The following is a 12,846-nucleotide window of genomic DNA, read 5'->3' on the forward strand; positions in this document are numbered from 1 at the left end:
CAGAGAAGCCTATTTAGAAGTATGGTATCTATATTACAAAACATTATTCTGGTCCGATTTACTTCCCTTTCTCATTTTAGGATTTGGACTTGACCCAAACACTGAGGAACCTTGCTACATGCCATGCACTTACAGCCACTAGTCTAGTGTTACACTGAATAAATGTAAATCCACCAGTCAATACAAAAAACCCATATAAACCTGTATAAAGACAAGTGAAATGCCATGATTTAGACAAGATCTCGGTTGGGAAGGCTGCACAGTGGAAGTCCAGCACCAAACACCCGTGAGCTACCCCCTTCTCTTTCTGTGCAGTTTCTGTGCTCGCTCAAAGGGACTTTGCACCCAGCAAGGCTCCTATACCACTCCCCAGCTAAAAAGAGAAGCAACAGATGGGAAGGGTAGAGCCAGCAAGAGTTGAAGTGCATTAAAACCTGCTGGGGCTCCCCGAGCAGCACCGCTTCCCTTCCGCGCTGCTCCCAGCTGTGCAAAGACATCTTCGCGCAGGGCTGCTGCTGGGATCGGCACAACTCCTGCAGTGACCTTACACTACATAATCAAGGCAATGCCTGGCCTCAGCTCAAGGGTTTCCTCCTATTCAGACAGGAAAAAAAAAAAAAATATATATACACACACTATTTACTGTGATAAGACTCTGGCAGAGCTGAAGGAGAAAGGTGTTAGATTTCAAAGTGTTTTCCTATTCTGCACAAGGATGGAGCTATGAGCTTCAGATGCCTGTTAGTAAAAAGCTTGACAAAGATCCCAGCGTATTTAAGAAATTAAACCTCTGGGGATATCGACCACAAGGCACTGCTTCAGGCTGAGCATCTGCACCCAATCTCCAGGCAAACCCAGACCCGTGGGCTAGCCAAGCTGCCCCTCTCCCCTCGAGTCACATTTTAACAAAACCAGTAGTTTTTCCTTGAGGAGAGTTGATTTCAACATACCAGACTTCAAGAAAAGGTTTATGTTTTTTTAGTGACTACTGGGCAACACATTTCCTGGAAAAGTATTGATACGGTTGCACAAGAGGCGATTTATGCTCCGTTGGGAATGCTGTGCATGGCTCCAGTTGCCCAAACGCAGTGCTCTGACTCACACCTCACATGGTATAGCCTGTACAAATGCCTCTTTGCTCTGGTTTGTCTGCCAGACCAAAACCACCAGCAAAAACCGAGAACAGAGGAAAGCAATTGTAATTTTTTTCCCCTCACTTGCTAGAATGGGAGACTGAAGAAAAAGAACTGTTTGGCTCAGGACCTGTATTCCCTTTAACCTGAAATCTGTGCTCCCAACAAAACAACTCTTGGAAACAGGAATTGAAACCACGAAGGCAAAAATCTGTGACTCTGAGCTGGTGTTCCCAAGCCTGTTAAACTGCGTCTCCAGGCAGGTTTGCCAAGTTCCCAGAAACAGGAGGAGCATCCCTCACCATCCCCGATACTACAGTTGTAAAGGGAAACAGGGTGCCAGAAGGTAACTGCCACACACAGAACATTAACCACTTCCCTTCAGACTGAAGCTTCTCTGCTAAAATGTTTATATGTGTGTACATATATATAGGTAGGTACCTCCTCCATGTAGATTTGGCAGCAGCCTTAAGGTTTGCTTTCGTTTTCCCCACCAGATTGCAGTTTGCAAAGCCACAGGAGACCATTCAGTCCAACCTCCCTAATGTACAGACCATACATTTGTGCTTTGAGATTGAAAAATTAAGCTGCTGAGGTATGGTCTGAGCACGCAGCAGCCAGCCCCAGCTGCTCACCACAGTTACCAATTTACTATCCTAAGGGCTTGAACACTTGCAGGGTAAGCTGGAGCCCTGCCTCATCCTGGGGTGCAGGAGCAGCACAAGCAGACCCCACAGCTCCTTTACTCAAGCACTGATGCTACATCGCAGGGACGTAAACCCTTCGTGGAGCCTCCAAGCCCCCCACCCAGCCTGCAAAGCTGCCCCCCAGCACACTGCAGGCAGGAGCACACAGACACACAGCACCAAGCCCTGCACCAGAGACCTCTGCGTGCCCCCCAGCATCCCTCCCCCAGGCATTGGGTATCCACAGGCTGCACCCATTCAGAAATGGCACGATCAGATTTTAATAAAAGCACGAGGGTGAACCAAACAGCTGCAGAGAAAGGACACAATAGCAGGGAGACCTGCCTCGCCTTTTCAGTGAGAGCGCTATGTGGGATTAGTAATGTTACGCAGACCCTTTCACCACTTGCCTTTCACTTGTTCATATAAGCTCTAGGTCAGCAATGGCCAAAAAGTTTATTAAGAAGCGATAGGTGCTTGGTGGTCCATGCGAGGTGGTGTGGTGCTCTCGGCGGGTCCAGCTGCCTGCTGTGCCCCAGCTCCCCCCAGGCTCCCTAAATCAAGACACAAAGCCACACCAGATTGCTACACGCATGGGGACCTTTCCTGACCACATCCAGGCGGTGGGAGAGCTGACCCCGCGTTAACGAGGTTTTGTCAGGGCTGTGGGAGCAAATGTGGCACTCGATGGCAGAGTCATCAGAGAGGCCTGGGGGTTTGCACTGGTCACCCCCGAGCCCTGGGTGGGAAGCTGCAGGCAGTGCTACAGCAACACAAATGCTCAGAGCTAATTAAACAGTCAGGGACCTTCTGGACCCACATTTGTGGAGAACGGGAACAAATGTGAATAAAAAGGCACTGCTCCCTCAACTCACCATCCCACCGAGACCCACAGCCAGGGAGCTGTGCCTGTCCTAGGGTAAAGGCCCCCCCTGCAACCTGACATCACTCAGCAGGCTTTATGCAAACCCAGACAGAGCTTCCACGCTCCAAAACACACCTCCCATGAGGTCAAATGAAACACCAGCCGTATTTTGGCTATTTTACCTCCAAAGCCAGCATCTAAAAGTGAGGCATCTAAATGCAGTTGTGAACAGCATCTGAAGACCTCACTTACTGCTAGATTCTCAGCACCTTTGGAAAAAGGGAAGCTGGTTTTGGCTGTTGGCTGAGTTTGGGCTTCAGACCCAGGACACCAGCCCAACTTGAAAGCCCTGGCCGCGCTGACTGCATGCCAGGGCAGCTCCCCGTTTTGGCACCCTGTAGATCTACACGTAGCACTCGTGCCAGGACTTGTTGTTCAGCTTGTTCCCTTCAATGGGTTGGGATGCACAGGGTCACAAATGGAAATCAGTATTTTTGAGGATCACTGTTTGCAGCTCTCACTGACGCTGTGTTTGCTCTACCAGAAACTCTCCATGTCTGTTATTACCTTCTGATCTTAAACCACAAAGATCTGACGGCTTCCAGGAGGGTGCTTGGTTTGCCCTGAAAGGCTGCACCCCATGAGCCCCCAGATATCCTTAAAGCCAGCACATGTTTCTGGCAGAGTCCCCCAAAGCAGATTTCATCTAATTCTTTTACCTGACATAACCCACCCCAGGATAACAACTGGGATTGCCATTGCCTGAGGAACAGCAGCTGCAGCTGCCTTCACGAGCAGAGCTCCAGATGCTTACAGGGATTTTTGGTGCCTGTAGGTATAGATATGCACCTTACAGAAATCTTAATTGTTCGCTGAATTTCAGGCATCCTGGAAAATCCCACAGCACTATTAGTTGTTGCTTTCTGACACCACACACATCGGGAAAGACCGACCCTCCATCTCTGATGGACCATGCCCACAAAGGTATGTGGGCTACCATTTCATAGAAAGAAAGCTAAAACCCTGCACAAAATTGGGCCACTGTTTGTCTCCGTTTCACATGAGAGATGACTACCAGAGTTGTCATCTTTTTTTACCCTCCAAGGTTGCCCCCTCTGGCCATCACCCCTTCAAACCAGTGGCCCTGGCCAGGCAGCAATGCAGTAACAGTCCCCGAGTCCTACTAGAGATGCTGACAGATTTAACGCTCTGCACAGATCCAGAAGTTGGGTTTTGAGCAACCAAAGCATCTTCATTTCCATTAGCCAGCACTACATGAGACAAAGCTGTGCGAGACCAAAGGGATGTTGGGGAGGCCCCAGCAGCCCAGGATTCAGCCCCGTTGCCCCACAGCACTTTGGTGTTCGGTGGCTCTTGGGCCATGGCCAGCAGATCCCAGCCCGGATGGCTGCTCTGGAGGAAAGCAGGGCTGAAAGGACATCTAGTGGCAACCACAAACCTTCCCAGGCAGCCTGGGGACACCTCTACAGCCCTGTGTCCGGCTGCATTATAAATCAGCCTGGAGACTGCTCACTGCACTGCTGATGTTGGGAACGCTCTTCCCCAGCTCTGCAAGAAAAGCTTCAACTGTTGCATTTCCTTATCTGGGTATGGGAAAAAACCCCCAAGCAAAGAAAATGCAGCTGTGTTTTGGGAAACCTGCCCAGAAGTTTACACAGTCCTATTACCCTGTTAATGTGGAACATGCACGCTGAGGGCAGAGGACACCTGGCTGCCACTGTGTCTACAGGAGCCACATCCATCACACCACCATGGGAAACTGCATTGCAACACCAGCATGGGAAGACTCATTCCCAAACCACCTGCCCCAAATCCCTTAAAACCATCAAGAGCTGCTGCCCAGGATACCAAGGCGCTCTGCTTCCTTACCCAGTGGCTCTCCCTCCTGCCACCAGCAAACCCAGGACCCGCAGGACCCCATGCGGCACCATTCCCCAGGCATCACATTCAAGTCCTGTCCTCGGACAGGACCATCTGACTTCCCAGCAGCAAAAAAAACCCACACAGAGGCCTGAGGAGGAGAACTTGGTCCCTCTTGCTGAGCACGAGCACAACTTCATTCAACCACCAAAACAAAGCCAAGATCCCTGGAGGAAATGCTTTGTAGAGATGCACCATGCAGGAGCATTTATTTTCTGAACACTGAGTGACAGGTTCTACTTCTGGCCCTTTTGCCAACCTCTGAAGCACTCAAATCCTCTTAGAATTTTTTTTCTCTCATCTTTTGGCTGTTTGCATCATCAGCTCTTTGGGCAAAGACCGCCCTGACGACACACATGGAGGGCATCCAGCACAACAGGAGCTGCTTCTCTGCAAGCAGGCACGCAGGGCTCAGGAGGGAGGAATGACATGACACGAAGTGACAGGGAGGCAGGCGGCCAAGGCCTGGGAAAAATCACCACGCCTGTGTTTTTGTTTTTCTTCCTGCACAACAAAAGAGGTTAGCAAATTCCTCTTGGATAGGTTTCAGAGCCTCCCCCCCAAGGAAAAATAAATAAATAAATCCTGCTGGTGTTCGCTTAAGGCTGATAATTACAGGAATAATTATGATTTGTTCCCATCATAAATCTTGGGGCAAGAAAAGCAGTTTGAGGTTTGCAAGATTTGCTGGATGACAGAAGCAAAACACAGCTCTAATTGCCCTTCTTTGTTGTGTTTAATTAAGGATTCTGAAGCAACTGATCTCAGTGTTTTTTCATGGTTAGAAACCTGCAAGGAAAAGAAAATCTTTCCGCAGAGCCACCAATCGAAGCTTTGTTGGGTTACTAGGCACTAAGCGTGCTACCTCTGAACACTCAGGACTCCCAGAAAAAGAAGCTTATTAAAAGGAAAAAAAAAAGGAAAAGGAAAAGAAATGCCACAACAGGCTTTTTTTTTCTTCCCCCTTTTCCAGTAGGCTTTGGCAGTTTTGAGCTCACTTCTAATCCCGGAAGAAGTGTCTTTTGTCTTCATCCCTCAGCGTTTTTGCCTCATTACTGCCCATTCCATTGTGTTGCATAAAAATACTTCTCCATTTCTATTACCTTCATAATTGCACCATTTACATCCTTCCTTGGGGTTTACTTCAGCTTCCTCTCTTAAGTCTAGAGGACTTATCACTTCTGCAACTACATTAAGAAAAAAACAACCTGGAGCTCCTCAGCTCCCTCCTCAGACCAGTAATTCCCAGGCAAGCACCACTCCTTCCCAGCAAAACCAGTTTGCCAAGTGCTACCTCCCAAATTCAAACTGTAAGTGACTGCCAGGGTGTTTCCCTCTCTATTTTTGTGGAACAGCTAAAACAGTTCTGCCAGGAAAATCCATTTCCTCATTACAGCAATCAGTGTTAAATCATCACACCTGCCTCTGAGTGATGCCACCTGCCCACGAGCTACTGCAGCCATTGCTGAGCCCAGGCTGCACAGGCTTTGTGAAGCTAGGGGATAAAAAAGTAAATAAAAGCAAAAAATCCTCAGAATTACTTTGAGTCTGAAGGCACTTGAGACAGGGCTTTTGCAGAAAGCCACCGCACTTGATAAGCAAGGCACACCTTAGGCTGAGAGCAGGACCACCACGCACTGCATCCCCAAGGGGAGCACCTGCAAGGAAGGAGAGGAGGTTTGGCATTGCCCAGAAGGTAAAATCCCAACACTCCAATTGCACAGAGCAACAATACTGGATAACATTGCCTGGAAATGCTGATCTGCAAAGGGAAAAAGTCAAATACAGCTTTAAAAGAAAAAAAATAATAAAGAACTTCTTGGGTTTGTCAGACCTGGGAAGTGTTTCTTCAAGATCAGGAGGAAAGGATGGAGGACAAAACCTTCACAGCGCCCAGAAGAGAAGACACAAAGTCAGCAGCATTACTGCTCAGAGCAGCCATACCTGACCTCAGCTGCTTGGCTTGGAGCATTGAGCAAGCACATCGGGGTCCTAGCCCAAAACCCCTTGCTGGCCCTCCTGACCCCACATCAGCAAGAAGGGTCATCGCTTGGGGGTTCGATTGCTTTTATTGTAAAAGTTGACGACAGAAGCTGGAAAGCAGCAAGCTTGAAATCTGGAGTTGAAACACAAACTGAATGACATGGTTTGCTATGGAAAAACCAATCTCCTTCCTGTTTTCCTAGAGTTTCAGCTCTATGCTGCCTGCATCACAACCCAAGTAGCTGGCTGGATGCCAGCTGCTCTGTTTTAAGGGCAATTACAGCATCCTGCAACCTGCGGGAGAGGAGCCCTGGGTGCACAGCTCCCATGGCTGGGCAGGGAACCCCAGTCACTCACTACTCACATATATATATTTAAATACAAAGAAATATAACATGGAATTGATAATACTCCTTTTCTTCACCCATCTTTGACCTTACCTCTTATGGATAACACGCTCTTTCTAAGTCCCATTCCCTTTCCTACACATGGGGACAAGAACATTGAATTTGGCTACAGCTTGCAGGGGAAAAAAACAAAAGAAAACAAATAGAAATAAAGAATAGCGGTAAAAGCAATCAATTTTCCATGTTCTAGGGGATTTTTTCCCACTTACTTGAAGCAGAGGTTTCCAGCAGAGCCTCCGCGCAGTGTTATCCATCCCAGCAACAGCCGAGCGCAGACCTGGCTCCGAGCTGCAGCTTGGTGGAGGTTGACATCTTGTGGTTGTCCCCATCACTTACAAGCCGGGGGAGGGGGGGAAATCTCTTTTTCTAGTGTAGGCTGTGGGTGGAGTTATTAGTTAAAGAGCCAAATTCCCAGCACCTGGCATGTGATGTGTGGGTCTGAGGTCATTAGTAGGTTAACAAAGATAAATGCCCCTAAACAGTATAAAAAACAAAGTCATACTCTTTGGGAGTAGGGAAAAAAAATCACAAAAAAAACCACACCAAAAAACCACCAACTTGTTAGGACAGGTACTATCTGCATATACATAAGGCCTATGAGACAAGCAACAAAAAAGCAATCTTGTGAACAACATTTCTCTGTGATTTTTCAGCCCTGTCACATCCCCTTCTCTGTACAGTGGGGTGAGAGGCTGAGCCCTGCCTCTGCCAGCCGCTTTGGAGAAGTGTACCTGTACCAACTCCAGAGAAATTATCTCTAGTTCCTACCAGAGTAAACAGAAACTGGCTTAAAACCTGCAGTGCATTAAACCCAAGGTGGAAGAAAAAACAATACTTTTTTATCCAAGAGGGTTAAATACAAAGGATACCTATAGTCTGAAGGAGTACATTCCCTTAATAATTAGCAATTGCACTTATTTTACTATTTATCTGTGAAAGCAGAATTCATTGCAATTCAGTACACACTTAGGTTGGAAAAGAAAGCAGCACCCCAACGGCTGCAGAGGCTCAGCAGAGACACATCAGCCAAACCTTCCTCCCTTCGTTAGCCAGAGGTCGTTACTGTGCAAGTGCATACGGCCCCAAGGAAAAAAGAAGCCTCACCTAGGATGACATTTAGTTTCCCTTAATCATGCTACTCCACTGTCTTTCTAATTCCCTGACCGCTAGCACTAGCACTTGGTATTTATTTAGCATTTCACCCCTTCAAGCCATTCTGAAATATGTAGTAGCAGACCGAAAACTTAAAGCTACCCTAGTAGAAAAAAGTTCAGTCTTTACAAGGGCTAATACATACCCTGAAAGCTGTTCCTGCCAGCCAGCCGTGGGGCCAGCTTACCTGCATGCCCTGGTGCCTCCTGGACCCGCTCCAGGCACGAGGCGCAGCACCTTTCCCTTGGTGCTCTGCCCAGTTCAGCTGCATCCTTAGGTACTGGTCCCAGCCAATGCAGCACACGGGACCCATATGCTGCCCAGGAGTTTTCAAGGGCCATTACACCTATAGTTTAACACTATGCTTTTATTTTTCTTTTTATACCCAGAGACATCATCATAAAGAGATGATACTTGGCTGTCAGCGTGGTGAAGAGCAGGACTGAGTCCTTCACCTTCGCTGTAGCTGCTCACACTAACAGGGGGGTGATTCAGACTAGAATTTAAGACGTTCATACCTGTGGTTTTGTCCCTGAAGAATGGAAACTATAAAGGATATATTGCACATATAATACTAAGGTAATGAACTGCAAAGCAGCCCAGTTAAACGGATAGCCAGAGCCGGTGTAAGGTACTCCTTTAAATTCCAGAAAGCAGAGTAGATCTGCAAGATTTTTACTGTTTGCTTTCAATTAAGTTTCCTGAAATTTGTTTGAAAAACAGTGGACGCCCTTCAAAAAGTTGAGTCGGTGCAGGAAAAAAAAAAAAAAAGAGTGACTTTAAAAAAAGCTGGGGTACCATCTCAGTGTGTTCTCACTAAGCATCTTAATTCAAAAGCCACCAGATGTTTCATTTTGACATTTCTAAAAATCATAATCTGTTTAAGCCAAACTAAATTTCTTCTGCCCTGCCCACAGCCCAGCTTCGCTGTTTGGCCTCTGACCTGCAAAGTCCATTTTGACCCAGGTCCCCGCTGCTCGGCCAGCCCTGCCCACCTCCCCGGGGCCCGACACCGGCTCTGCAGAACTCAGCACCCGCCACAGCCAGGACAGCCCCGAGCCACCAGCCCTCAGCCAGGAAAAGCTCTTTGTGTCACTTTTTCTTGCTCAGAAATCTTTGCAATTGTACTCAAGGTCACCTAACAGCTTTATAGAGCTAATTAAAAGAATATATATTTTACAATATGTATTGCAGTATATGCAGCTTTATAGAGATAATTAAAAGCACATATTTTGCAATATATGCAATAACATGACAGCATAAGCCCAAAGGAAAGCAAGGGGTTTATGTCAGTAGAGCAGGTTTTGCTTTGCTAAATAAGCCTCATTCACAGGAGCTTTTCTGGAGCCCCGGGAGATGCCAGCCCCTCACTCCGCACCGCCGAGGTTGCAGCGCTGTGCCTTGGGGTGTCACCCTCGGCCCTCTCATGGCCAGGGCTGCGGGGTCGGCACCCTAAAGGTGGCCCCCCCGGGGGTCAGGGTGGGGGGCTCTGCCCGGCACAGCCCAGGGCCAGTGGCTGGAGCTGCCCTCTCGCCTTTCCCACCTGCCCTGCTCTTCCCAGGTGCTGGGGCTCCGGCAAACACCGGCGGGTCCCTGCCCAGCTCTTCCATCACTTTTGGGGTGAATCCACCTGTTTTATTTTTTTTATTTTTTATTGAGGAGATAGAAGCTTCTTCCTCACTTCATCATCTTTTATTATAGATGGCCTCTATTTATACATAATACATCCAGCCTCCTTTGATGTGAAAAGCATCTGGATGGTTTCATACTGATGTCCCTTTACAAAGGGCCAAAACAAAAATTAAGGGCAAACCTTTCCCACCTGCAACAAAAGCCTGCAGGAGGATCCATTTCAGGACAACTCTCTGCTTAAAAACACATGAAGCATCTCATTTTTTCTTTCGTGTACGTCTACTTTAATTGACAGGGCAAAGCATTGTCTGAGCCATGATACAAAGTTTTTATCAAGACCCCCTGGGAACACCGATGATCCAGCCTTCCTCTCCCATTTTGTGTGCAGATGTATATATACCCCTATGTATGTGTGCAAAAATCGGTACCATCACTGCTGTTAACAATTTGTCTTGGCCTTAGCTGTGGCCAGAGCCAGGCATTGCAAAAACACGACAAACAGGCCAGTATGACCCCAGGTACGACAGCCACAGGCATTACAAATATCCCTGGAAGCTGTCACTGCAGTTCTTAGGACAGTCAAGACACCTTTGGGATCTTAAAGGTCCGTTCCAACCTAAATGATTCCATGACAGCAGTAAAGCTCTGCACAGGAGCTGCATGCATGCACGTGCGTTCACATGTGCTTGCGTGTGTGTGCGCACATGTGAGTGTGCATGAGGATGTGGGCACACGGCTGTGTGCACATGTATGCACGTATGTGGTGGACACACGTAGGTGTGCGTGTGTACACACATGGGTCTGTGTGTGCACATCAGCGTGAGGGTTGCTCCCCAGCCTTGCCCTCCCGCCCTGCAGCCCAGGGAAGGAAGCAGGCAATTCCTCTGCGGGTGCAAGCCTTGTACGTACAATGCCAGGGAAGGGATTATACCAGGGATTAACATTTTAAACTCCCCTACCAGACCTACTCACTCAAAAATCCTCAGGCCAGTAATCGTATTACTGTCCCTGGGATTACTGCGTTCCGGAGTTCAAACCTGAATTTCAGAAGCCGATGAGAGCTGCCCCCCAACCCCTGCGCACCCCAAACTCCCCAGGCTGGGGCAGGAGCTGCTGCATTTGGGGTTTTCTCCTTTTCTTTAGCTATTCTCTCTGTTTTCCCCTGCCACGGCCGGGAGAAGACTCCACAGGCACTTTTCTTGTCGCCTGCCTCCTTCTAATTCCCAGTAATTTATCCCATATTAAAACTCCCTTAAGGAATAATGGCTCAGGACCCAACACCTGCTATGCAAATGGCAGCAAATCCCCCAGGCCCCTGCAGCGGGGCGGTGGGGACCCACAGGCTGCCAGTGGTCCCCGAGCATCCTCCCCCGGCTGCAAGACTCCATCCCCAAAACCAGGGGGACGACCTCCAGAGCCCCCCCAAGAGCTCAGGCTCAGTTTCATTCCACCGTTATGGTGCTGCAATTCTTTCCAGTTATCTTCATTGCAGTTAAAAGAAAATAAAAATAAAAGCCCCTCTGAAGCAGAATTATTGATATGGAAGGTATAAAAGAAAACCTGAGCATCTCAGCATGTAGTTAAGCTTCCCGCTTTGCACGTTGTTGGGGGGATTTCATCCGCAGGGCGGTCAATGAATTTTGTCCTTTTCTTTTAGGATAAGTGTTCTAGCTTCAATTAACAAAATACAAATCAACAAAAGAGGTAGAATTGTGGGCGGGAGAAGGTGGAGGGGGAAAATAAAGAGAAGAAAAACCTCTCGCACAATAAGGTGGGGGGAAAAAAAAGGGCTCGTTTCTCTGAGGTGACATCCTAATCTCATTTTTCCCAGTTAATGTGGTAGCCAGGAGGTGGGGAGCGTGCCCCAGCAGCGTGACTGCACCAGGAGGCTTTGGCCCTTTTCCTTGAATAACTCAGCTTCGGGGTGTTGAAACCTCAGGCAGCCGGTCACATCTCCGGGCACCTGCGCCCCACACCGGGTCCAGGCCAGCTCCCCGGGGGTACTGGGTGCCGGGGAGCCATGCGAGGACCCCGCGCAAACCCCTCCATCTCCACGCTTTCTTCCCGTGGCCCTTTACCATGATCATATATTTCCCAGCCCTCAGCACTTGACTGACATTCGGGCTATTATTCGGGGAGATAGATTGTTTGGCCTGAAGATGCATTGTTTGGGCTCCTCATAAAAGAAACAAGTTAAATGCCGCAGCTACCACACACAAAAATGACTCCTTCTGGCCATAAAACCAGTGGGACAAGGAAGTGGTTGTAGGAGTCAAACATAATTGATGCTCAGAAAGATGTTATAAATAATCTGCGCCGAGTCCTCTCTCATGTGCCTCAAAACCACAGAAAGTGGCGCTTTTTTTTTTTTTTTTTTCCTTCCCCTCTTTATCTCCCCTTGAATTCAGGAGCATAATACACCGTGAGCACCAATAATTGATGTATGTTATAATTCTTCATTACCCTATCAGTAGTCTGGGAAAACTGGAAGAAAAGAAAATGCCAGAAAGTTATGGTAAAACTTAAGATGCGACAGAAGTAGCTTTCTTTGCTCATGCTGTGAGTGTTTGAATAAGAAGAATGTCCCTGCACTGTAACAAGCTAAAAGAATGAGGAAGACAAAGGATTTCACGAAAAAGGTTTAGATAGAAGACAAGGCAAGTGAAACTGAAAGGAAGGGAAAAAAACCATTTACAATGGAACAATGCGTGTACTAATCGCTTTGATATATTATACAAACCCAAAGACCCAAAACATTGTGTAATTATTTATAAATGACTTCTCCACTCCTGTGTATAATACCGAAGAAAGAATAAAACTGCAGGCTACTCTCTAAACTATTTCTAAATAGACCTAGCTCAAAAGGAAGCAGAAGTGTTTGAAAAAAAATAATTAATGGTTGATTTTATGGTTGTCTCATTAAAACATTTTAATTACAACAAACAAAATACATTTGTGCTTGCATGGAACAATCGTTTACCTACTCGCCACCCCCCCTCCCATTCCAAAAAGAAGGAAAACGTTACATCACACATTTAAAACCTGAA

General features: G+C 47.6%; 1 protein-coding gene across 1 annotated transcript in view; it reads left to right on the plus strand.

The window, feature by feature from the left end:
- The window catches only part of NEUROG1 (neurogenin 1), a 58,083-nt gene continuing 45,237 nt past the window's right edge, over positions 1-12,846 (plus strand). Inside the window, exon 1 of the mRNA XM_080398528.1 lies at positions 1-12,846. This exon is cut by the window's right edge and continues 45,237 nt beyond it. The gene's annotated coding sequence lies outside the window, so the exon portion shown is untranslated.

This window comes from Falco punctatus, assembly GCF_963210335.1.
Source record: "Falco punctatus genome assembly, chromosome: 8".
Taxonomy (NCBI): domain Eukaryota; kingdom Metazoa; phylum Chordata; class Aves; order Falconiformes; family Falconidae; genus Falco; species Falco punctatus.